At 42.9% G+C, this 26,041-nt stretch overlaps 1 long non-coding RNA gene across 1 annotated transcript; it reads right to left on the reverse strand.

Moving 5' to 3' along the window:
* Positions 1-1,556: 1,556 nt before the first annotated feature.
* LOC141147777 (uncharacterized) lies at positions 1,557-25,815 on the reverse strand. Its single transcript, XR_012245134.1, has 4 exons — positions 25,722-25,815; positions 11,514-11,690; positions 2,526-2,593; positions 1,557-1,873 (listed from the first exon to the last, which is right to left on the reverse strand). It is a non-coding gene; the product is annotated as an uncharacterized lncRNA (long non-coding RNA).
* Positions 25,816-26,041: the final 226 nt, after the last annotated feature.

Genomic DNA, 26,041 nt, shown 5'->3' on the forward strand with positions numbered 1-26,041 from the left:
GAATAAAATGATTATTATAATGTAGGATTTATTTTTCTCCAACAGTTTGTTCAGTGCTTTACAATATAAAAGGAGACAGTACAGTTACAATACAAATCAAGACAAGGGTTAGGAAGGTCCTGCTCATAAGAGTTTACAATCCGAAAGGGAAGGGCATGTTGATTCAAAAGGTGATGACTGTATCGGGATTACAGTAGTTGGTGGAAAAATAAAGTTTCAGTTTTTAGAAAGAGGCCAGGATAGGCTTCCCTAAAGGGATGAGATTTCAGGGATCACCTAAAGACAGAATAGGAGATGGATGAACAGATTCAGGTAGGTTCCAGAGGATGGGAGAGGCTCTGGAGAAGTCCAGGAGGCAACAAGGGAGCCAAAGAGCAGGAGATCTTGGGAGGAGCAAAGAGAACGGTGTAGGTAGTATTTTGAGATGAGGTTGGTGCTGTAGCTCAGGACAGCTGTTGTTGACTTTATATGTTAGTGTTTAGAAATGTATTTGTTGGGTGAGTGAAAGCCAGTGGAGGGAATGCATTTGAGAGGGGTGGCAGACACTGAGTAGTTAGGAAGGTGGAGTTTGGCAGCAAAATTCATGGTAGGTGGAAAGGGGCATATTCTTTGTAGATAGGCCAACAAGCAGCGAGTTAGCATTGGAGGCGAGAGATGACAAGGAAGTGGTTGAACTGGATGGACTTGTGTCTTTTTTCAACCTGACTAACTATGTAATTATGTAAATGAATAAGTAGCGTTACACAAGTCATGTGTAATATGAAGGCTGAAAAGACCAAGTAGAGAAGAGTCATAATTGGGTGTACATCAGAAGTGGGCTAGTAGTACATCTTTCTACAGCAAAGTGCAACGGCAATAGCAAAGACAAATGGGCTATCTTTTTATTAAACAGCAGAGCACAAACCAACAGTAGTGTTAATGGACAGTCACAGGCTGGAAATATATTTGCCTATGGCACTATGGAGTTGGTAACACATCTTGCTCAGTTTGGCCAGGGAAGAAAATTGGCCATCTAGGACCAGGTAATAATTCCATTGGCTTTCTATGGACTGCTCAATATACTTTCCCCCCCCAATGTTCTAGCAAGTGGGCAATGTATCTTCATTAGTCTATCAGAGACTGAGCAATAAATATTCTGCTGAGCTACTGGGGCTTATAGTAGTTTTGCTATACGCATATTACAATGCCATCTGTAACGTCATCTAATACATTCAATATAACCATAAAGGTATGTAAATTATGTGATAATAAGATGCTATATTACAATTGAAAATAATGAATGATACTAAAACCCCATTACCATTCAATCATGTCTGTGATATGTAATCATGTCATATTATCATAATGTTGTCTCATCTTCCAGGATAATACATCTGTGACCATGACTACATAATATAACTAGCAACATCATTGTATACATTCATTAGAACTATAAATTATTCTAATGTGTCATTTAATAATCTGTATCTGTCAATACCAGCATTACTTTGGAAAACTGTGGTATCCATTGATGAGGCTTTTAATATAACAAAAGCCCAGACACAAGACAAATGAAGACGTGGGACTACGTTGGTTTCCTAATTAGAAAAAGAAAAAAGATGGACTTTTGAGGTGCCAACACAACAATGTATAAAAGATAGCAAATTTATTTATAACAAAATACAAAAAAACATAATTTTTGAAACAGCATCATGACACCCAGTATATTTAACGGACCTCCCTTGAAAGCCTCTCATGACACCAACTCATAATTAACAATAAATTGTATATGAGGTTCACTATTACTAGATGGGTGTCCATCGTGGGCAGACAGTTGCTTAGTTCCTTGACATGTTTCGTGGGAACAACCCGCTTCTTCAGGAGGTAAAGGGGACTAAAAATGTAATACAAACAAATCAATAAACAAAAATATATAACAAGACAACAAAATATACATTCATAGTACCTATTTAAACCATAACCATAACACTTACACCGAGTCACAAAAGTCCAGGCACCAACCAAAAATGTGGCTAAATGCATATATCAAAAGCACTCTGGGGGCAGGAGTGGGAGTAATGCAAGATGATAGCAATAGCAGTAAGCAAACAGGAGATACATAGTAATACTAATAACTAGAATGTCTCTGAGCCCCACATGTGAAATAAAAGGGGGGAATGGGGGAGAGGGGTAAGGAGAGGAAGGGGAGAGAAGAAAAGAGAATGGGGGGCTTACCAGGAGTCCAATAATCACCAGCCCATTCAATCAATATGATGCCAAACACCGGCTAATAATGGCTACTAGCCTTATGGATCTTAGGGGCAGAGGGTGTCATAGTAAGAGGCCACTGAGGCAATGAACAACAAGCAGTCTAAGGACCAAAATTAAACCTATCTTACCTTTGCAAAAATTACAAGACACCAAGCCACCTGAGAGGCTGAGAAAAACCAACTTAAATACACCCTCTGGAAGAAAAAACGCCCAACGCCGATCCCCCAAACTACATTGGTTTCTTAAAGTGGAATTCCAGCTGAACCCAAACTTACCTTTTACCTATTTTCAACCTGCTCCGGTCTGTTCACGTGATTTCCCTTGTGTCAATCAGTGGCAGCTGCTGGGGAGAGAAGAGAGAGTGATTTGACAAAGGCAAGTAAAGTCTGGAATGGTGAGATCACCCATAGGCTTCAATAGCCCTTCTATTGTCAGTGTTCCCTCCTCCCCCCTGCAGCCACACTGGCTGACACAAGGGAGTGGAAGCACATGGCCGGACCGGAACAGCCTGAAAGTAGATAGGTATATACAGTCAGGTCCATAAATATTGGGACATTGACACAATTCTAATCTTCTTGGCTCTATACACCCCCACAATGGATTTGAAATGAAACAAACAAGATGTGCTTTAACTGCAGACTTTGAGCTTTAATTTGAGGGTATTTACATCCAAATCAGGTGAACGGTGTAGGAATTAAAACAGTTTGTATATGTGCATCCCACTTTTTAAGGGACCAAAAGTAATGGGACAATTGGCTGCTCAGCTGTTTCATGACCAGGTGTGTGTTATTCCCTCATTATCCCATTGACAAGGAGCAGATAAAAGGTCCAGAGTTCATTTCAAGTGTGCTATTTGCATTTGGAATCTGTTGCTGTCAACTCTCAATATGAGATCCAAAGAGCTGTCACTATCAGTGAAGCAAGCCATCATTAGGCTGAAAAAAAAAAAAAAAAACCATCAGAGAGATAGCAAAAACATTAGGTGTGGCCAAATCAACTGTTTGGAACATTCTTAAAAAGAAAGAACGCACTGGTGAGCTCAGCAACACCAAAAAGACCTGGAAGACCACGGAAAACAACTGTGGTGGATGACCGAAGAATTCTTTCCCTGGTGAAGAAAACACCCTTCACAACTGTTGGCCAGATCAATAACACTCTCCAGGAGGTAGGTGTATGTGTGTCAAAGTCAACAATCAAGACAAGACTTCACCAGAGTGAATACAGAGGGTTCACCACAAGATGTAAACCATTGGTGAGCCTCAAAAACAGGAATGCCAGATTAGAGTTTGCCAAACAACATCTAAAAAAGCCTTCACAGTTCTGGAACAACATCCTATGGACAGATGAGACCAAGATCAACTTGTACCAGAGTGATGGGAAGAGAAGAGTATGGAGAAGGAAAGGAACTTCTCATGATCCAAAGCATACCACCTCATCAGTGAAGCATGGTGGTGGTAGTATCATGGCGTGTGCATGTATGGCTGCCAATGGAACTGGTTCTCTTGTATTTATTGATGATGTGACTGCTGACAAAAGCAGCAGGATGAATTCTGAAGTGTTTCAGGCAATATTATCTGCTCATATTCAGCAAAATGCTTCAGAACTCATTGGACGGCGCTTCACAGTGCAGATGGACAATGACCCAAAGCAACCAAAGAGTTTTTTAAGGGAAAGAAGTGGAATGTTATGCAATGGCCAAGTCAATCACCTGACCTGAATCCGATTGAGCATGCATTTCACTTGCTGAAGACAAAACCGAAGGGAAAATGCCCCAAGAACAAGCAGGAACTGAAGACAGTTGCAGTAGAGGCCTGGCAGAGCATCACCAGGGATGAAACCCAGTGTCTGGTGATGTCTATGCGTTCCAGACTTCATGTTGTAATTGACTGCAAAGGATTTGCAACCAAGTATTAAAAAGTGAAAGTTTCATGAATGATTGTTAATCTGTCCCATTACTTTTGGTCCCTTAAAAAGTGGGAGACACATATACAAACTGTTGTAATTCCTACACTGTTCACCTGATTTGGATGTAAATACCCTCAAATTAAAGCTTACAGTCTGCAGTTAAGGCACATCCTGTTCCTTTCATTTCAAATCCATTGAGGTGGTGTATAGAGCCAAAAAGATTAGAATTGTGTCGATGTCCCAATATTTATGGACCTGACTGTACATCTTTCCTACACAGGTTAGTAAGCATAGGTGTTAGGAGGGAGGAGGGGACAGTTAAAGAGTGAGTAAAGCTGGAATTCTACTTTAACTTTTTTCTCTTTATAGGATAGCAGGTCCTCCTTTATTTTAAAATACTTTTTTGAAAACTGGTGAATATATATATTGTACTTTTTAAAATATTTTATCTATTGGGTTGAACAGGTAAGGGGGATTGGGGGGAGCTCTTGTTACTTAACAACATATTAACAACGTCATACTCACAACAGGAGGATAAGATGAGATACAGCAGCTTCTCAAATTAGAACAGTGTTCACAAGATTATTCCTTTACAAGCTAGTTTGTACTGCTAATAAGGCCTCGTGTACACTGCTGCTGGTAAACGGACATTTAGGAGCAGTTTTTCAGCTGCCCCTGAACTCTCCTCTATGTTATCTTATCAGTACATGTACACAGGGTCATTTATAGTCATTTCTAGGCAGTTGAGTTTATAAGCTTTTTTTGGAACGCAAAAAAATGGGTTCAGACGGATGTTCAGAGGCATTTGAAATGCCAAATGCCTGTAACAGCTTGTAAACGCTGCTAAACGCGAGTTACCGTGTTAACAGACATTTTTGATTTTAACCCCAAAAAAATCAAAACAATTTTTTCAAACGCAACTAAACGGACGTTTTTAGACGCTGGTTTCTAGCTGTCAAGTTAAATCGTTCAGGAGAGGTTGAACAACATCCCATGTACATGAAGCCTTACACACACAAGACAGAGGGCAATGGAATCAGCGGACACATTGCTCACACTGCTTCTCTCCAGTTATAATCTATACCTCTCACTTCTACTTAGGCTACTATGTATTCAGATTCTTGACTGTTTACACAGCTCTGCTACCAGTACAACCCTGTCTAGCAGGGCAGGGGAGATGATTTTTCTTGCTGCAGTTTAACTTTCACTGACAGGTCTTTTCCCCACCCTGTGACTGGACAGTGAAAGGAGAAGCAACACAATTACAAGCTCTTCTCTCTGTCAATCTGCAGGTCCATACAGCCGACTGCCTGTCATTGACTTGAACAGGCTGCCTGCACAGAACACCTGTGCATTCCACACGTGTATACAGATGGATACGCCCATGTGAATGAGGCCTTTGTGTATTGAGGTACCATTGCCAGACTGAAAAAAATAAACAACCCTGTCATAAAAAACCCTACTGCTCATGTTGATGCTCATGTTCAAATTTTATTTGCTACACTATATTATCAAAAGTAATGGGACGCCTGCCTTTACACGCACATGAAATTGAAAGGCATCCCAGTCTTAGTCCGTAGGGTTTAATATTGAGTTGGCCCACCCTTTGCAGCTATAACAGCTTCAACTCTTCTGGTAAAGGCCGTCCACAAGGTTTAGGAGTGTGTCTATGGGAATGTTTGACTATTCTTCCAGAAGCAAATTTGTGAGGTCAGGCACCGATGTTGGACGAGAAGGCCTGGCTCACAGTCTCTGCTCTAATTCATCCTAAAGGTATTTTATCGGTTGAGTTTAGGCCAGTCAAGTTCCTCCACCCCAAACTCGCTCATCCATGTCTTTATTGACCTTGCTTTGTGTGCAGTCATGTAGGAACAGGAAGGGGCCATCCCCAAACTGTTCCTACAAAGTTACAAGCATGACATTTTCTAAAATGTCTTGGTATGCTGATGCCTTAAGAGCTCCCTTCACTGGAACTAAGGGGCCAAGCCCAACCCCTGAAAAACAACATCACACCATAATCCCCCACCAAATGATTTGGACTAGACATTCCCATAGACACACTCCTAAACCTTGTGGACAGCCTTCCCAGAAGAGTTGACAATATGGTGTACAACAGGTCCGATTATTACTTTAAAAAATTTGCGGCTGAAGTACAGAGCATGTAAAGGTTAAACTTAACCACTTGCCGACCACCGCATGCTGATGTACGTCCAAAGTTTGCCGGCGGATATCGTTGTTATGGCAGCAGCTAGCTGCCATAACCGTGGTATCCCAGTTTTCGGCGGTCGGCTTTCAGAACGTCGCCTACATCCAAAACGAGGCTAGTCCTTAAGTGGTTAAAAAACAATTATTGATGAAGACTGAAAAGGCAACTTGAACCCACATATACTGTAGCCTGATAAATTGGGTCTTCTGGAATAATCTACCAAGTTACCAGTCAGGGCATGATCTGGATGACAGCTAGGGAAAAACTGATTCATTGATTCAATCATCAAGGCTGTAATTACCTTTCTTGACTACATGAAGTGATAAAAACACCAAGGATGTTCTTCATTTTGTATTCATTAATTACTATCATATGCCATGACAAATATCACATTTCGCAGGTTAGTGCCTTTGATTTCCATCTCTGACAACCAATTATCTTTTATTGGGTGCCAAGAAGTCAAGAATTCTGTCATTAAATTTTACATGATAATGCTTCTTCATTTTATGGTATTATTGCCAACCCTGGTGATTGTATCAAGGGAGTCACCCTCAAACATAAACACAGGTTGCTACAGTGAATAATATAACCAGAATGTGAGTTACACCATCCACACCGCCAATTTACCCTATGAAGGTACAGCCAAATAATATATCATAAGGTATGTGGGGGCAGCAACCAGGCACACAATTTTCTTTTCTTTAGTGTCTATTTATTTCCTTCTCTAATCGCCTATACATATACCCTTATACGTTAAACTGTCAGTACCAAAAAGAGAAGAGTAATTTAATGGACTACTTAGAATTGCAATAAGACACTCTGCAACTCTTGCTGGCAGCACTGTTTCTACGCTCGCTTGGTGAATTGCACCTTCCATAGTTGTCAACATTGTAAAAAAAATTTTCGGGACACTTTTTTGGCTGTAGGCGGAGTCACACTATAATAAGGGGGTGGGGCATGCGTCAAAATGGGTGCGGTTTACGTGTAGTGTGGACGTGGCTTAAATGGGCGTGTCTCAAAAAGGGGTGTGGTTAGAGTCTGAGATGAATGAGGGATGGAGAGGGAAGGGGGGGGAAAGGGGGGTAGAGGGAGAGGGATGGAGGGACAGCAGACCCAGATCCTACACCACAATAGCAATGTGTATTCCAGAGTTTAACAATCAGCAGATAAAGATACTACAAACACCTGGTATTAGCGCTTCAATCATCCCAGCACCATGGTTGTTATGGTGTCAGGATGATTGAAGCGCATTTTTTCTATTATTACATTGTAATATAGAATGAAATCATTCAACTCACCATAATGCTGAATCAGTGGGACCCCTGAGCGTGTCACCTGCCACCAGATGCCATCAGGTGCCCCCAACAGAGTCCATCCTTACATCAGGTGCCCCCCGCAGCGTCTGTCCTTACATCAGGTGCCCCCAGCAGAGTGCCTCCTTCCATCAGGCATTCCCAGCGGAGTGCCTCCTTACATCAGGTGTCCCCAGGACAGTACCTCTTACATCAGGTATCCCCAGTACAGTACCTCTTACATCAGGTGCCCCCAGTACAGTACCTCTTACATCAGGTGCCCCCAGTAGAGTGCCTCCTTACATCAGGCATTCCCAGCGGAGTGCCTCCTTACATCAGGTGTCCCCAGTACAGTGCCTCTTACATTAGGTATCCCCAGTACAGTGCCTCTTACGCCAGGTGTCCCCAGGACAGTACCTCCTACGTCAGGTATCCCCAGGACAGTACCTCTTACACCAGGTGTCCCCAGGACAGTACCTCTTACATCAGGTGTCCCCAGGACAGTACCTCTTACATCAGGTGTCCCCGGGACAGTGCCTCTTACATCAGGTGTCCCCAGGACAGTGCCTCTTACATCAGGTGTCCCCAGCGGAGTGCCTCTTACGTCAGGTGTTCCCAGCGGAGTGTCTCTTACGTCAAGTGTCCCCAGCGGAGTGCCTCTTACGTCAGGTGTCCCCAGCGGAGTGCCTCTTACATCAGGTGTCCCCAGTACAGTACCTCTTACATCAGGTGCCCCCAGTAGAGTGCCTCCTTACATCAGGCATTCCCAGCGGAGTGCCTCCTTACATCAGGTATCCCCAGTACAGTGCCTCTTACGCCAGGTGTCCCCAGGACAGTACCTCTTACGTCAGGTATCCCCAGGACAGTACCTCCTACATCAGGTGTCCCCAGGACAGTACCTCTTACATCAGGTGTCCCCAGGACAGTGCCTCTTACATCAGGTGTCCCCAGGACAGTGCCTCTTACATCAGGTGTAACTAGGACAGTAACTCTTACATCAGGTGTCCCCAGTACAGTGCCTCTTACATCAGGTGTCCCCAGTACAGTACCTCTTACATCAGGTGTCCCCAGCGGAGTGCCTCTTACGCCAGGTGTTCCCAGCGGAGTGCCTCTTATGTCAGGTGTCCCCAGCGGTGTGCCTCTTACGTCCGGTGTCCCCAGCAGAGTGCCTCTTACATCAGGTGTCCCCAGCGGAGTGCCTCTTACATCAGGTGTCCCCAACGGAATGTTGGCTGCAGATGGAGTGTTGGCTGTAGTCTAGCTACATCTCCTCAAGAGTGGTGACAAGGGGGAGAGGTGTGTGCTTGGAGGCATGGTGGGGTGTTACAGGCTGACTTGGGGAAGGGTGGAGGCATGGTGGTGATTTGGGGGTGCAGGCATGATGGTGACCTGGGGGGTGCAGGCATGGTGGTGACTAGGCCGGAGGGGGTGCAGGCATGGTGGTGGACAGGTATGGTGGTTAAATGGGGGGAGGGGGGTGCAGGTATGGTGGTGACACAGAGGGGTGCAGGTATGGTGGTGACATGGGGGGAGGGGGGGTGCAGGTATGGTGGTGACATGGGGGAGGGGGGTGCAGGTATGGTGGTGACATGGGGGGAGGGGGGTGCAGGTATGGTGGTGACACGGGGGGAGGGGGGTTCAGGTATGGTGCTCCATTTGAGGATGCCCCACAGATGCTCAATAGGGTTTAGGTCTGGAGACATGCTTGGCCAGTCCATCACCTTTAACCTCAGCTTCTTTAGCAAGTTAGTGGTCGTCTTGGAGGTGTATTTGGACTTGTTTTAATGTTGGAATACTGCCCTGTGGCCCAGTCTCCGAAGGGAGGGGATCATGCTCTGCTTCAGTATGTCACAGTACATATTGTCATTCATGGTTCCCTCAATGAACTGTAGCTCCCCAGTGCGGCAGCACTCATGCAGCCCCAGACCATGACACTCCCACCACCATGCTTGACTGTAGGCAAGACACACTTGTCTTTGTACTCCTCACCTGGTTGCCACCACACACGTTTGACACTATCTGAACCAAATAAGTTTATCTTGGTCTCATCAGACCACAGGACATGGTTCCAGTAATCCATGTGCTTAGTCTGCTTGTCTTCAGCAAGCAGTTTGAAGGCTTTCTTGTGCATCAGCTTTAGAAGAGGTTTCCTTCTGGGATGACAGGCATGCAGACCAATTTGATGCAGTGTGCGGCGTATGGTCTGAGCACTGACAGGCTGACCCCCCTCACCTTCAACCTCTACAGCAATGCTGGCAGCACTCATACGTGTATTTCCCAAAGACAACCTCTGGATATGACGCTGAGCATGGGCACTCAACTTCTTTGGTCGACCATGGTGAGGCCTGTTCTGAGTGGAACCTGTCCTGTTAAACCGCTGTATCATCTTGGCCACTGTGCTGCAGTTCAGTTTCAGGGCAATCTTCTTATAGCCTAGGCCATCTTTATGTAGAGCAACAAATCTTTTTTTCAGATCCTCAGAGAATACTTTGCCATGAGGTGCCATGTTGCACTTCCAGTGACCAGTATGAGATAGCGAGAGCGATAACACTAAATTTAACACACCTGCTCCGTATTCACCCCTGAGACCTTGTAACACTAATGAGTCACATGACACCGGGGAGGGAAAATGGCTAACTGGGCCCAATCTGGACATTTTCACTAAGGGGTGTACTCACTTTTGTTGCCAGCGGTTTAGACATTAATGGCTGTGTGTTGAGTTATTTTGAGGGAACAACAAATTTACACTGGTATACAAGCTGTACACTCACCACTTTACATTGTAGCAAAGGATCATTTCTTCAGTGTTGTCACATGAAAAGATACAATAAAATATTTACAAAAATGTGAGGGGTGTACTCACTTTTGTGAGATACTGTAACTGGTGTGGCGGTGATCAGGGACACTGACTTGTGACAGTATGTAAAAAAAAAAAAAAAATTATATATATATATATATATATATATATATATATTTGGCCAATCACTGCTAGCAACACAATCGTACACAATGAATGACATGAATCAGGGCCATTGATTGCTTACAATTGTCATGTAAATTGCTGTGATTGCTCATATTGATCACATGGTACCGGCAGCAGGCTGGTACACTGATCAGTCATCCACTGGACACAGCCGGTGACAGATCGCGACACAGCGTGGCCCGTGAGGCACACATGAGGCATGTTTCGGGAGGACGTCATATGACATACGACAAAGGTCACACCCAGCCCTCATTTGACAGTAGGCTGGACAGGAAGTGGTTAAAGATTACTTAAAGAGGTTGTAAACCTCCGCAAAAAAAAAAAAAGAACCAAAAACCTGCAAAACAAAGGCACAATGAGCTAGTATGCATCTCATACTGGCTCATTATGAAATACTTACTTATAATATCATCTGTTCTGAAAATCACCTTTACGTGTATAAATAGCCAAAACATATTTTTGGGGGTTTTGGTCTAGGGTACTGGCACTGTAAGCTGAGCTGCGCATGTACAACTAAGTTTATAGTGTCAGAGGAAACAGTGAGCAGACAGGTAGGGGCATTGTATTGTACATGAGACAATGCTTGTTTCTTCTGCTATAAAAGCCAACTTGCTTGGTGTTTTTTACAGCAGGGTTTTAGTTCTGCTTTAGGTACACCCCCACATTTACCATCACTTCAAATCTAAACAATTAGAATCAGATGTTCCTTATTAGGTGCCACTGATTAGAACTTCTTTAAAGCGTATGCAGATATAGCCTGTCTTATTTAAAAGGTAACTCCACTTATCTGAAAAAAATATAGCAAATAAAAAATATTTATACAACATATACAATTGCTACACAAGCCATATTGTAATTTTATGTTAATAAAAATTACCTTTCCTTTTCAATCTGCAGCGCTGTAATTTTCTGTAAAATTCAACCTGGAGGCCTTTCTTACACGGTTGATGTACAGAACCCCTGCAGAAATGTAGTTTCCTCTGTGTTGATTGGAGTACTGATTTTCCCAGATGTCTGTCTGCACCAAGATCCAATGAAAAAGTTTAGGCATCCCCTGCAGTAGAAATTTGGGTTTTGGTGAGAGCAAAACCATTTGAGAGCCTGTTTTAGTCATCCCCAAAAAGTGCACCAGGTAATTGTAATGAACCAGTTCCTCCCATTTAGAATCAGTATTCAAAGGACATGGTGCAACAAACAGCCTCTTAAAGCAGAAATAAGGTTGTGGATGCCCAGGTCTTTCAAGGGATCTGAAAAAAATCACTACATTATTTTAAATGAACTGTTCCATTGTAAGAAAAATAACCAACAAGTGGAATAAATTTCAAACAGCTTCTAGTTTATCTGGGACCTCCCAGACCTCCCAAAGTTGACTGATGCTAAAAGAAGTCTTCAAGAACCCCAAAATATAATTAAGGGATCTGCGTATGACTGTTGCAACAGTTGTGGTCACAGTGCATACATCTACATTCAGAAAGTGATCAAACTAATTTAACCTGCATGGGTGGTGTGTCAAGAAAAACATTTTTTTACTGTTCAAAAAGAACATTATACCAAGACTACAGTTTGATATGAAACATATTTGGAAAGACCAGGCCTTCTGGATTAATATACTGTAGACTGATATATCAAACATAGAGTGTCTTGGCCTTGGTAACAGTAAACAAAATTTCAGATGAAGAACCTCATACTAATTGTGAAGCATGATGGTGGAAATGTTATGGTTTGGGGTTGATTTGCTGACTGGACAGCTTGTAGTCATTGAGTCAACTATGAATTCTGCATAATTTGAAAGTGTGTTCACCAAAATGAGAATGTGATGCCATTTGTCCAAAAGTTTAACTTAAAATATATCTTTCAAAAAAATAACGATCCAAAGCACACTAACAAATCAAAGGAATGTCTCAAAAGGAAGAGATTGAGAGATATACACTGGCCTTCTAAAAGCAGTGGTTTGAATCCCATTGAAATGTTGTTGGGGAATTCAAAATGGGAGGTTTATTCAAGAAAACAAACATCTTGCAACTGAAGGAATTTTGTATAGATAAGTGGTCAAAAATATCAATGTCAATATCAAAGACAGGTGGGCAGTTATGCAAAATGCCCCAAAAAGTAATTTCTGCTAAAGGGATAATATCGGCTTCTGAGGCTTAAAGTATATTTGTTTTATCCACAGAACACCATTACATCTATTTATGTTTTGGTTTAAAAAATAATTGAAAAAGTAAAGTTTCCTTATGTTTTATTTGCCGTATACCGCCTTTATCTGTAGGCATTGTTTGAATTAAAAGAGAAGTTCAGGATTTGAAAAAAAACAAACATTTTTACTCTCCTAGGTGGATGCAGCATTGATCTGATGCTGCATCTTTCCCCCGCTGGCTATGTAGTGAGAACTGAGTGATCAAAGACCACTGATCGCTCAGTTCTCCCCCTCCACTCTAAGTAGAGAGCCATGACTATCAGTCAGTGACTCTCTGCATTCCTCTCCAGCACTCACTGGAGCGTTGGGCTGTGGAGGTGGTGGGATTGGCTGGCTCAGGCTCTCAGTGGCTCGCTGACAGGCTGAGCCAGGTGTCGATTTAGGCATCTGGGGGGATACCGACCATATGGTCAGGATCTTTTCAGAGCCAGGACCGGCTCTGTGAAGTCAGCTTTGGCCATACTTCTCCTTTAAGATCTAATGTCTAAAAAAGATTGTTTGTATTCCGTGCCTGTTATAAAAAACACTAAAATAACAAGTAAGCTGCTCACCTTAATGGGTATTGGTAATACTCAAGAATGTGATTATAAAAACTGAAGAGGGCGCTATATAATACTACGTGATGGTCTAAGCGTGTTTAAACCAGTAAATATAGCATCCAATGGTGAGCTAGAAATGCATTAAACTAAATATAATTAAAATACATTCATGTGATATAAACATGTGCTCATAACAATATATTGGCTAATTTAGTCAAAAGAAATTATATATAGATAGTCCCAAACAAAATTAATTTAGTGATCCAAGAGAATCTTCTGTGCTGATACTCTTCCAGAAAAATAGTGAGTAGGGATGAGCCGAACACCCCCCGGTTCGGTTCGCACCAGAACATACCAAACAGGCAAAAAATTTGGCAGAACACACAAACATTGTTAAAGTTAATGGGACACGAACATGAATAATCAAAAGGGCTCATTTTAAAGGCTTATATGCAAGTTATTGTCATAAAAAGTGTTTGGGGACCCGGGTCCTGCCCCAGGGGACATGTATCAATGCAATTTTTTTTTTTTTAAACGGCCGTTTTTTTCGGGAGCAGTGATTTTTTTAACGCTTACAGTGAAACAATAAAAATGAAATACTCCTTTAAATATCGTGCCTGGGGGGTGTCTATAGTATGCCTGTAAAGTGGCGCATTTTTCCCGTGTTTAGAACAGCATGGAAAAATTGTCATTTAAAACTGATCGCGGCTGTAATGAATTGTCGGGTCTCGGCAATATAGATCAAACTCATTGAAAAAAAGAGCATGGGATCCCCCCAGTCAATTACAAGGCCCTTTCGGTCTGGTATGAATATTAAGGAGAACCCCAAACCAAAATTTAAAAAAAATGCATGGGGGTCCCCCTAAAATCCATACCAGGCCCTTCGGGTCTGATATGGAAATTAAGGGGAACCCTGCACCAAATTTAAAAAAAAATGACCTAGGGGTCCCCCCCAAAGTCCATACCAGACCCTTCAGATCTGGTATGGATTTTAAGGGGAACCCTGCACCAAAATGTAAAAAAAAAAAATGGCGTAGGGGTCCCTCACAAAATCCATACCAGACCCTTATCCAAGCACACAACCTGGCAGGCCGCAGGAAAAGAGGGGGGATGAGAGAGCACCCCCCCCTCATAACCCGTACCAGGCCACATGCCCTCAACATGAGGAGGGTGCTTTGGGGTAGCCTCCCAAAGCACCTTGTCCCAATGTTGATGGGGACAAGGGCCTCATCCCCACAACCCTTGCCCGGTGGTTGTTGGGGTCTGCGGGCAGGGGGCTTATCGGAATCTGGAAGCCCCCTTTAACAAGGGGACTCCCAGATCCTGGCCTCCCCCCCCGTGTGAAATGGTAACGGGGTACATGTACCCCTACCATTTCACAAAAAAAGTGTCAAACTGTTAAAAAAGACAAGAAACAGCTTGGGACAAGTCCTTTATTAAAAAATAAAAAAATATAAATGTCCCACAATGTCCATTCATCTTCTTCTATCACCGACCGAAAAAGAAAAAAAATCAGAGACCATTCTTCTTCCATGGGAGGCTCCCGCCGTGTGAAGCTTCTTCACTTGTGACAGTTCTTATATAAAGCACCCTACCCATGTAGAGGGCATGTGGTCTGGTGCGGTTCAGGAGGGGGAGCGCTCTCTCATCCCCCCTCTTTTCCTGCGGCCTGCCAGGTTGCATGATCAGATAAGGGTCTGGTATGGATTTTGGGGGGACTCCTATGCCATTTTTTAAAAATTTTGGCGCAGAGTTCCCCTTAAAATCCATATCAGACCCGAAGGACCTGGTATGGATTTTAGGGGGACCCCCCACGCAATTTTTTTAAAATTTTGGTTCGGGGTTCCCATTAATATTCATACCAGACCCAAAGGGCCTGGTAAAGGACTGGGGGGATCCCATGCTCTTTTTTTCAATGAGTTTTATCTATATTGCCGAGACCCGACAATTCATTACAGCCGCGATCAGTTTTAAATGACAATTTATCCTTTAGAAATGTCATTTTGCTGTGGTATTGTTCTAAACATGGGAAAAATGTGCCACTTTAAAGGCATACTATAGACACTCCCCAGGCACAATATTTAAAGGAATATTTCATTTTTATTGTTTCACTTTAAGCATTAAAAAAATCACTACTGCCGAAAAAATGGACGTTTTAAAAAAAAAATGTTTTCATTGATACATGTCCCCTGGGGCAGGACCCGGGTCCCCAAACATTTTTTATGACAATAACTTGCATATAAGCCTTTAAAATGAACACTTTTGATTTTTCATGTTACTGTCCAATAGACTTTAACGGTGTTTCGGCGGCTTTCGAATTTGCCCCGAACACCGCATATTGTTCGGTGTTCGCAGAACATCCGAGCAACCAAAGTTTGGCCCGAACTTATGCTCGGGCCGAACCATTCACCCATCCCTAATAGTGAGTAATCCTTCACCACAAACTGTATAAACGCCCCACGTGCTCTGAATAAATATTCTGCTTGCCAGAAGGATTTGACTCCTTTAATTAAAAAGTTAGTCATAGGAAGCTTTGGCAGGATAATGCCTGCTACAATGGTGTAAACTGGAGATGTATGGAACTCTTCCTCTGCAGAGATTATACATGGGATATGTAAGAAAAATAGTGGAAACCCATAGCGCAATCATATTTATTTAAAATATAGTAAAAAATACAAGAGCCGAATGGCCGCTTACATGTGTGAGTGCCTTAACTCGGCACTGGGGCTGCTTGCTTGTCTGTGCTGAATGGTGCCTCGCGTCCAACCTCCATGGCTGGAGGTTGGACGCGTTGGACTGCTTACCTTCTGGTAAGCAGAATATTTATTCAGAACACGTGGGGTGTTTATACAGTTTGTGGTGAAGAATTACTCACTATTTTTTTGGAAGACTATCAGCACAGAAGATTCTCTTGGATCACTAAATTAATTTTGTTTGGCACTATTTATATATAATTTCTTTTGACTAAATTAGCCAATATATTGTTATGAGCACATGTTTATATCACATGAATGTATTTTAATTGTATTTAGTTTAATGCATTTCTAGCTCACCATTGGATGCTATATTTACTGGTTTAAACACGCTTAGACCCCACAGTTCTCCCAGACTGACTCTCTTCTACACCGGAGCCACAGAAGATCCAGGAGAATCTTCTGTGCTGATACTCTTCCAGAAAAATAGTGAGTAGGGATGAGCCGAACACCCCCCGGTTCGGTTCGCACCAGAACATACCAAACAGGCAAAAAATTTGGCAGAACACACAAACATTGTTAAAGTTAATGGGACACGAACATGAATAATCAAAAGGGCTCATTTTAAAGGCTTATATGCAAGTTATTGTCATAAAAAGTGTTTGGGGACCCGGGTCCTGCCCCAGGGGACATGTATCAATGCAATTTTTTTTTTTTTAAACGGCCGTTTTTTTCAGGAGCAGTGATTTTTTTAATGCTTACAGTGAAACAATAAAAATGAAATATTCCTTTAAATATCGTGCCTGGGGGGTGTCTATAGTATGCCTGTAAAGTGGCGCATTTTTCCCATGTTTAGAACAGCATGGAAAAATTGTCATTTAAAACTGATCGCGGCTGTAATGAATTGTCAGGTCTCGGCAATATAGATCAAACTCATTGAAAAAAGAGCATGGGATCCCCCCAGTCAATTACAAGGCCCTTTGGGTCTGGTATGAATATTAAGGAGAACCCCAAACCAAAATTTTTAAAAAATGCGTGGGGGTCCCCCTAAAATCCATACCAGGCCCTTCGGGTCTGATATGGAAATTAAGGGGAACCCTGCACCAAATTTAAAAAAAAATGACCTAGGGGTCCCCCCCAAAATCCATACCAGACCCTTCAGATCTGGTATGGATTTTAAGGGGAACCCTGCACCAAAATGTAAAAAAAAAAAATGGCGTAGGGGTCCCTCACAAAATCCATACCAGACCCTTATCCAAGCACACAACCTGGCAGGCCGCAGGAAAAGAGGGGGGATGAGAGAGCACCCCCCCTCATGAACCGTACCAGGCCACATGCCCTCAACATGAGGAGGGTGCTTTGGGGTAGCCTCCCAAAGCACCTTGTCCCAATGTTGATGGGGACAAGGGCCTCATCCCCACAACCCTTGCCCGGTGGTTGTTGGGGTCTGCGGGCAGGGGGCTTATCGGAATCTGGAAGCCCCCTTTAACAAGGGGACCCCCAGATTCCGGCCTCCCCCCCCCCGTGTGAAATGGTAACGGGGTACATGTACCCCTACCATTTCACAAAAAAAGTGTCAAAATGTTAAAAAAGACAAGAAACAGCTTGGGACAAGTCCTTTATTAAAAAATAAAAAAATATAAATGTCCCACAATGTCCATTCATCTTCTTCTATCACCGACCGAAAAAGAAAAAAAATCAGAGACCATTCTTCTTCCATGGGAGGCTCCCGCCGTGTGAAGCTTCTTCACTTGTGACAGTTCTTATATAAAGCACCCTACCCATGTAGAGGGCATGTGGTCTGGTGCGGTTCAGGAGGGGGAGCGCTCTCTCATCCCCCCTCTTTTCCTGCGGCCTGCCAGGTTGCATGATCAGATAAGGGTCTGGTATGGATTTTGGGGGGACTCCTATGCCATTTTTTAAAAATTTTGGCGCAGAGTTCCCCTTAAAATCCATATCAGACCCGAAGGACCTGGTATGGATTTTAGGGGGACCCCCCACGCAATTTTTTTAAAATTTTGGTTCGGGGTTCCCATTAATATTCATACCAGACCCAAAGGGCCTGGTAAAGGACTGGGGGGATCCCATGCTCTTTTTTTCAATGAGTTTTATCTATATTGCCGAGACCCGACAATTCATTACAGCCGCGATCAGTTTTAAATGACAATTTATCCTTTAGAAATGTCATTTTGCTGTGGTATTGTTCTAAACATGGGAAAAATGTGCCACTTTAAAGGCATACTCTAGACACTCCCCAGGCACAATATTTAAAGGAATATTTCATTTTTATTGTTTCACTTTAAGCATTAAAAAAATCACTACTGCCGAAAAAATGGACGTTTTAAAAAAAAAATGTTTTCATTGATACATGTCCCCTGGGGCAGGACCCGGGTCCCCAAACATTTTTTATGACAATAACTTGCATATAAGCCTTTAAAATGAACACTTTTGATTTTTCATGTTACTGTCCAATAGACTTTAACGGTGTTTCGGCGGCTTTCGAATTTGCCCCGAACACCGCATATTGTTCGGTGTTCGCAGAACATCCGAGCAACCAAAGTTTGGCCCGAACTTATGCTCGGGCCGAACCATTCACCCATCCCTAATAGTGAGTAATCCTTCACCACAAACTGTATAAACGCCCCACGTGCTCTGAATAAATATTCTGCTTGCCAGAAGGATTTGACTCCTTTAATTAAAAAGTTAGTCATAGGAAGCTTTGGCAGGATAATGCCTGCTACAATGGTGTAAACTGGAGATGTATGGAACTCTTCCTCTGCAGAGATTATACATGGGATATGTAAGAAAAATAGTGGAAACCCATAGCGCAATCATATTTATTTAAAATATAGTAAAAAATACAAGAGCCGAATGGCCGCTTACATGTGTGAGTGCCTTAACTCGGCACTGGGGCTGCTTGCTTGTCTGTGCTGAATGGTGCCTCGCGTCCAACCTCCATGGCTGGAGGTTGGACGCGTTGGACTGCTTACCTTCTGGTAAGCAGAATATTTATTCAGAACACGTGGGGTGTTTATACAGTTTGTGGTGAAGAATTACTCACTATTTTTTTGGAAGACTATCAGCACAGAAGATTCTCTTGGATCACTAAATTAATTTTGTTTGGCACTATTTATATATAATTTCTTTTGACTAAATTAGCCAATATATTGTTATGAGCACATGTTTATATCACATGAATGTATTTTAATTGTATTTAGTTTAATGCATTTCTAGCTCACCATTGGATGCTATATTTACTGGTTTAAACACGCTTAGACCCCACAGTTCTCCCAGACTGACTCTCTTCTACACCGGAGCCACAGAAGATCCAGGAGAATCTTCTGTGCTGATACTCTTCCAGAAAAATAGTGAGTAGGGATGAGCCGAACACCCCCCGGTTCGGTTCGCACCAGAACATACCAAACAGGCAAAAAATTTGGCAGAACACACAAACATTGTTAAAGTTAATGGGACACGAACATGAATAATCAAAAGGGCTCATTTTAAAGGCTTATATGCAAGTTATTGTCATAAAAAGTGTTTGGGGACCCGGGTCCTGCCCCAGGGGACATGTATCAATGCAATTTTTTTTTTTTTAAACGGCCGTTTTTTTCAGGAGCAGTGATTTTTTTAATGCTTACAGTGAAACAATAAAAATGAAATATTCCTTTAAATATCGTGCCTGGGGGGTGTCTATAGTATGCCTGTAAAGTGGCGCATTTTTCCCATGTTTAGAACAGCATGGAAAAATTGTCATTTAAAACTGATCGCGGCTGTAATGAATTGTCAGGTCTCGGCAATATAGATCAAACTCATTGAAAAAAGAGCATGGGATCCCCCCAGTCAATTACAAGGCCCTTTGGGTCTGGTATGAATATTAAGGAGAACCCCAAACCAAAATTTTTAAAAAATGCGTGGGGGTCCCCCTAAAATCCATACCAGGCCCTTCGGGTCTGATATGGAAATTAAGGGGAACCCTGCACCAAATTTAAAAAAAAATGACCTAGGGGTCCCCCCCAAAATCCATACCAGACCCTTCAGATCTGGTATGGATTTTAAGGGGAACCCTGCACCAAAATGTAAAAAAAAAAAATGGCGTAGGGGTCCCTCACAAAATCCATACCAGACCCTTATCCAAGCACACAACCTGGCAGGCCGCAGGAAAAGAGGGGGGATGAGAGAGCACCCCCCCTCATGAACCGTACCAGGCCACATGCCCTCAACATGAGGAGGGTGCTTTGGGGTAGCCTCCCAAAGCACCTTGTCCCAATGTTGATGGGGACAAGGGCCTCATCCCCACAACCCTTGCCCGGTGGTTGTTGGGGTCTGCGGGCAGGGGGCTTATCGGAATCTGGAAGCCCCCTTTAACAAGGGGACCCCCAGATTCCGGCCTCCCCCCCCCCCGTGTGAAATGGTAACGGGGTACATGTACCCCTACCATTTCACAAAAAAAGTGTCAAAATGTTAAAAAAGACAAGAAACAGCTTGGGACAAGTCCTTTATTAAAAAATAAAAAAATATAAATGTCCCTTAATGTCCATTCATCTTCTTCTATCACCGACCGAAAAAGAAAAAAAATCAGAGACCATTCTTCTTCCATGGGAGGCTCCCGCCGTGTGAAGCTTCTTCACTTGTGACAGTTCTTATATAAAGCACCCTACCCATGTAGAGGGCATGTGGTCTGGTGCGGTTCAGGAGGGGGAGCGCTCTCTCATCCCCCCTCTTTTCCTGCGGCCTGCCAGGTTGCATGATCAGATAAGGGTCTGGTATGGATTTTGGGGGGCTCCTATGCCATTTTTTAAAAATTTTGGCGCAGAGTTCCCCTTAAAATCCATATCAGACCCGAAGGACCTGGTATGGATTTTAGGGGGACCCCCACGCAATTTTTTTTAAATTTTGGTTCGGGGTTCCCATTAATATTCATACCAGACCCAAAGGGCCTGGTAAAGGACTGGGGGGATCCCATGCTCTTTTTTTCAATGAGTTTTATCTATATTGCCGAGACCCGACAATTCATTACAGCCGCGATCAGTTTTAAATGACAATTTTTCCTTTAGAAATGTCATTTTGCTGTGGTATTGTTCTAAACACGGGAAAAATGTGCCACTTTACAGGCATACTATAGACACTCCCCAGGCACAATATTTAAAGGAACATTTCATTTTTATTGTTTCACTTTAAGCATTAAAAAAATCACTACTGCCGAAAAAACGGACGTTTTAAAAAAAAAATGTTTTCATTGATACATGTCCCCTGGGGCAGGACCCGGGTCCCCAAACATTTTTTATGACAATAACTTGCATATAAGCCTTTAAAATGAACACTTTTGATTTTTCATGTTACTGTCCAATAGACTTTAACGGTGTTTCGACGGCTTTCGAATTTGCCCCGAACACCGCATATTGTTCGGTGTTCGTAGAACATCCGAGCAACCAAAGTTTAGCCCGAACTTATGCTCGGGCCGAACCATTCACCCATCCCTAATAGTGAGTAATCCTTCACCACAAACTGTATAAACGCCCCACGTGCTCTGAATAAATATTCTGCTTGCCAGAAGGATTTGACTCCTTTAATTAAAAAGTTAGTCATAGGAAGCTTTGGCAGGATAATGCCTGCTACAATGGTGTAAACTGGAGACGTATGGAACTCTTCCTCTGCAGAGATTATACATGGGATATGTAAGAAAAATAGTGGAAACCCATAGCGCAATCATATTTATTTAAAATATAGTAAAAAATACAAGAGCCGAATGGCCGCTTACATGTGTGAGTGCCTTAACTCGGCACTGGGGCTGCTTGCTTGTCTGTGCTGAATGGTGCCTCGCGTCCAACCTCCATGGCTGGAGGTTGGACGCGTTGGACTGCTTACCTTCTGGTAAGCAGAATATTTATTCAGAACACGTGGGGTGTTTATACAGTTTGTGGTGAAGAATTACTCACTATTTTTTTGGAAGACTATCAGCACAGAAGATTCTCTTGGATCACTAATTTAATTTTGTTTGGCACTATTTATATATAATTTCTTTTGACTAAATTGGCGAATACAATGTTATGAGCACAAGTTTATATCACATGAATGTATTTTAATTGTATTTAGTTTAATGCATTTCTAGCTCACCATTGAATGCTATCTTTACTGGTTTAAACACGCCTAGACCATCACGTAATATTTTATAGCGCCCTCTTCACTTTTTATAATCAAGATCTAATATCTGCCTGTTCAAATATGTAGAACAAGTCTACCATTTCCATAGAGTGTACTTACTTTTTCATATGACTGTATATATCCCCTACTGCCATAACTGCCATAGATGGTGGAGGTAATGAAGTGTCTGACACAGCCTTTCTCTTCTTTCTCATCCCAGATGCAAAGCAAGGGTTGCTAATGGGGCCTTTTCCTCCTAGATTCTTTTAATCCTGCCATAGCCCCACAAACTGGTTTTGAGGAGTTGACTGAATTATTTGATTACTGATTGCTGCAGGAGGATGATCTTGGTCATGTGCAAGCATTTCTCCATTCAGATATTTAGGATGAGAAAAACAGCACCATGACCATAGATGGACAGGAGGGTTCAGCCACTCAACTGTCAGGGGACATCAGGCAGGAAGCAGCAAGAGGCGGTAATATTCCAGCAGCTGGAGCTTCCTGTAAAGTGGGCTCCAGTGATGAGGAGGGCGTGGATGATGAAGTGGCACACTGTCTATGGTTGCCACTGCTTGGGAAAGAGAAAAGTTCTGTGAAAGAGTTAGGACAACAGCAAGGATTTTGTCCAGGGGCAGGGACAGCTTTTAGAGGATGAGAGAGAGTAGCCATCCTAATCCATCTGGCATTGCTGCCCCACTGGTACTAGTCACTGCTATCCCAAGAACTGGGCCACAAAGCTCTGCAGTGTGGGCCCTTTAAAATCTGTCTGCTGCCAGAATCACTATTGTGGTCTGCAGCCTTTGCCTATAGTGTATTAGCTATGGTAGAGTACCAGCTATTTGGGTATCACATGTAAGAGCCGACACATTACTCTGAACCACATGGCTCAGTGGGAGCAGCACCTGAAGTGGACACTTTAGCAGCAAAAGGCCTGCACCCCTCCTCCTTCTCCTTCCTCACTTTCTGTATCTCTTCTCCTCCAAAATATTCTCCTACTGCAACCACTGCATCATCTGTAGCCTCAAGTGAAAGGGAGGGATGTCGCACAAAGAGTTTCTTTATTTCTTTTTCATTATTTACAATTATTTCTGTATTTTGTTTTTTTTCTGGTAAGGTTTGTGATTGGGAAACTGCCTTTTATAAAATGAGTCAGGCCTGGATTACAGAGGACTACCAAAAACCTACTACAGATTTTACTATTAATTTTATTTTTACAATACATTTAACTAAGAAAAGACCAAGTTTCCTGTTGTTCTCTGTCCCTGCCACTGTTGCCAATACTCCCACCTCCTGACACCTCTCCTCATTTCCCTCCCCCTCCTTCCCTTTGCCAAAAAAATCTATTATATTTAGTTTTTTTAGAAAGGAACTCCGTGTGCCTTGTGTAATAACATTTGGCCCTATTCTCACTGCCCTGTGTCTCTACATGTGGCCTGTGCTTATAATCTTAAAAATGTGGTGCCAGTTGCCAAGACCTGAGGCGCCGAGCCTAAGGAGTCCCCTGATATTCACTAGTGCATCTGGCAAGAACTGATGAACATTGCTGCTGATTGGCTCCCAGGTTGCAGGCCCTGGACAAACTCAGACTGGCAGACCTGGAGCATAGAAATGCTGACCAAAATACCTGCCTTGTGTTTACACGTTTTGGCCTATTTAAGCAACTTATATATTTTTTCGTCTCTGCTTAATTTTTTCACAAGTGTATTTCACATACTACACTGTATTTTTAATTGTAAAAACCACGCTTGCAATGTTTGTGTCTGCACAGTTTGGAATATTCTACCTTAATTCATTAAATTGCCATATTGCTGCTGGTCAACTTTCTCTGAATTGGGACACTTTTTTTTTTAGTGTAATTAAACATCTGCCTTATGTCTAAGCCTTTTCCCTCTTCAGTCTGCTTACATAACTGCCCTGTTGCTGGTATATTTTGTGTCTCACGTTAGTCTATTCTACCTGGTGATATTTATATACTGTCCTGGAGCTGACCCATTCATAGCAAGCAACATCTAAGGAGCATATCCCTAGTATTTTAAAATATGAGGCATATGGGGATATGGCAGGGGGTTGCGGTGCACCTGGGGTGAGGGTGTGCAGTGTTTTGAGTGCACAGTGTTTTAATATTTTTTCTAATGTAACACCCTCTAGTGTGCTAGATGTAGATTTTTGTTAGAGTAGGTAAATCGTTCAGGCTTGGCTGCAAAGCCTGTGTGTTTTTCTGGATCAGGGTTTGAGTGACTCAAGGAGGGCTGGATGACTCACATGCAGCATCTCTGAGATCTTCCCCTACTTCTGGAAACTTGCAGAGGATTCCAGAAGAATGTGAGTAGTGGTGAGAAGGAGCTGCCTAGAGTATTCTGAGGGCCCTGACCAATCCCCAACAGATGGGTTGGCAGGGGGCAGTCCCCCTCAAATACTCAGGGTCAGCCCAGCTGGGGTAGTGGAGTTTGGGTGGAAGCTGGAGATAGAGTGTTAGACTGTTGGTGGCCCCAAAGTCTGGAGGGGGGGGTTACCTCGGGCCTGGGCTCCGGTACAGAAGGGACCTTCTTTATGACACACAGAGGTGTCCTGACCAGAGGCATGGGAGCAAATCTCCAGGGAGGAAGACAGCCAGGTGGGCTGGTTAATGTTACAGTCAAGAGGACTGAAAGGAATACCTGAGAGGACTGGGTGCAAGCAGTCTGGAATGGATGCAGAGTCAGTCTGGGAGAACTGTGAAGTCTTAGCCAGGAGGGCTAGTAAAAGGGGCAGCGGCACCCAGGTGGGCTGACAGTGCCTAAAGGGTTGGTACTGGGATCAGTAGCCATGGGAGGAGGACAGCTGGGCACTAGGACTTTTTGCTACACTACCAAAGGGGCCCGCGGTCCCTGCCTGTAAAGGGCATTTGCTACTGGTCTAATTGCGCTCCTGTCATACTGTACCATCCATACAGTGCCAGCTGGTCCTGGAGGTAGAAGGAAAGTGTATATACAGACGGTATATAGTTGTGTCCCTGAAGAGTTCTGCTACTTTGATCAAGTGGGTATCCCATAATACCCTAATCCCTATAAAAGTTCAATACCCCTAATAAAATACTAATAAAATACAAAAACAGAGCTGCAAGGACTGCTTCTTGACTCCTGTGTGCTGTGGAAAGTTCCTGGTGCCTGGCTGTGCAGGGTGTGAGATACTTCAGTCACCAGCGGCTCCTGTGGGGGTAGCGCTACGCAAAGGTTAAGTGAGGTGTTTTGAAAAAAGGCAGCCCTTGCACAGACCATCAACAGCAATTGCTTGATGGGTTCCAATCACCCCAAGCTAAACGTTAAAATCTAAAAGAAGGGAAAAACAGAAAAAAAAATGTAAAAAGTATCTAAAATGTTGACATTGAAAGGAAATGACCCCAGCACTGGAATTCAAAGAACCCATACATTATTTGTTAAAGCAGATGTAAACTCAACCACTAAAATCTCATAAAAGCTTTAACATGATTTTAATTGCTAGTCTTCATGAAAACAACAGCTGGTGATACTTACTGTATATAAAGGTCCTTGTTTGAACGCTTGTGTTACAAGATTACAATGCTCTGCATCTATCCTCTGCCTGTAAATCTCTCTGTCATATGCTCTTGTAAAGTTAAATATTAGCTGCTGTGCCAATGCACTTTGCCCAGACATATTTCACTGTTGTCACTATTTAAAAAGAGGGTCTGTAAAGAAACCAGTTATGGAAAGCAACAATTATGGAATATGCCCAGTGAAAAAACACATGCAGTCTGTTATTATTGTAGTGCAAGTAGACAGGGGCATGCTGCAGATAGACTGGAAGATTTCAGCAGCATTATGGATGTAAAAAG

Source organism: Aquarana catesbeiana, linkage group LG06 (assembly GCF_042186555.1).
Source record: "Aquarana catesbeiana isolate 2022-GZ linkage group LG06, ASM4218655v1, whole genome shotgun sequence".
Lineage (NCBI taxonomy): Eukaryota > Metazoa > Chordata > Amphibia > Anura > Ranidae > Aquarana > Aquarana catesbeiana.